Genomic DNA, 1251 nt, shown 5'->3' with positions numbered 1-1251 from the left:
CTCAGAAATCCACCTGCTTCTGCCTCCCAAGTGCTGGGATTAAAGGCATGCGCCACCACTGCCCAGCATAATTACTTTTATTTCATGTGTTTTATACAAATAAAGTTATGCCCATTTTTGACTCTTCTATTTTATGATAGAACATATATGTTCTACCTAGCCTGGATAAAAGACACACAGTCCTGGTATTTTCTTTACAAGCCATAAGTCTAGATTGGGCAGGTTTTGAGCTATTATTCTAACTTACATCTCAGCCATATTGCTTCTTGTTACTTGCTGTTTCTCCTGACCAGGTGCTTATGGTCCATCTCACATGCCAGCCTTCTCCTCTCCTGATCCTCTTCTAGTCTTTACTGAGACCACTCAGTCTATCCTCAAGTCTTGCCTTTCTCTCTCTCTATTGCCCAATAACAAGCTTTAGCCTTTTATTGCTCAATTAACTTGAGAGTAAGGTTTGCACAACAAAGTGATGTTTGTGATAATTTGCTCATCTTGGGGCAACCAGATCTTGGGGGCCAGTATTTAGCATTTGAATACTTAACAGCACCAGACCAACCTCAACATGGCCCCCTTTTGTCTAAATAAAAAGGCTCTTTCTCTTAAAGTAATAAACTACCGGGGGGGGGGGGGAAAGGGGGAGGGGAGAAAAAAAAGGAAAAAAAGAAAAGAAAAAAAATAACAAACGATCATAAGAACAATATGAAACAATTCTGAAATCTATGGTGTAATAATTTAATTACATTCATGTGTCCAATCCATTTGTATTTGATAACTTAGCAGACAGTATTCTATTATCTATCCTATCTTGGTGAGTTCAGAGTTCTGTATTTAAATCTTTATTTTTTTTCATTACCCGTGTAAGCATTTAAATCTGACTTTCATAACTTGTAATTACCAACTTTAAAACATCTCCCTAGAACCTAAAATAGTTTCTTAGAGCCTTTATAATGTACGTTTAATTGTGAGATTATAACTATCTAGTCTTCAGCCCTATCAGACACTTGAGTATGTAGGAAGCACAGGTAACCAACTTCCAAAACTATAGAATTGTCAGGCAGCTGGGTGACAGGACAGTCTCCAAAATTTTCTGTAAAATTGGAGCATCTACCTTCACCCTTTTGGATCAGTTTATCTGGGAGTCTCATATTTGTGAAGCAGGAATTATGAAGCACTTGCTTACCCTGCCTTGGCAGGGTTTGGCAGTTGACTTTAACTGCCTGCCAAGTATTATCCATTTTGAACAGTATTCTG

This window comes from Mastomys coucha, unplaced genomic scaffold (genome assembly GCF_008632895.1).
Source record: "Mastomys coucha isolate ucsf_1 unplaced genomic scaffold, UCSF_Mcou_1 pScaffold8, whole genome shotgun sequence".
NCBI classification, from domain to species: Eukaryota; Metazoa; Chordata; class Mammalia; order Rodentia; family Muridae; genus Mastomys; species Mastomys coucha.
Note: the sequence above shows the minus strand (reverse complement) of the source record.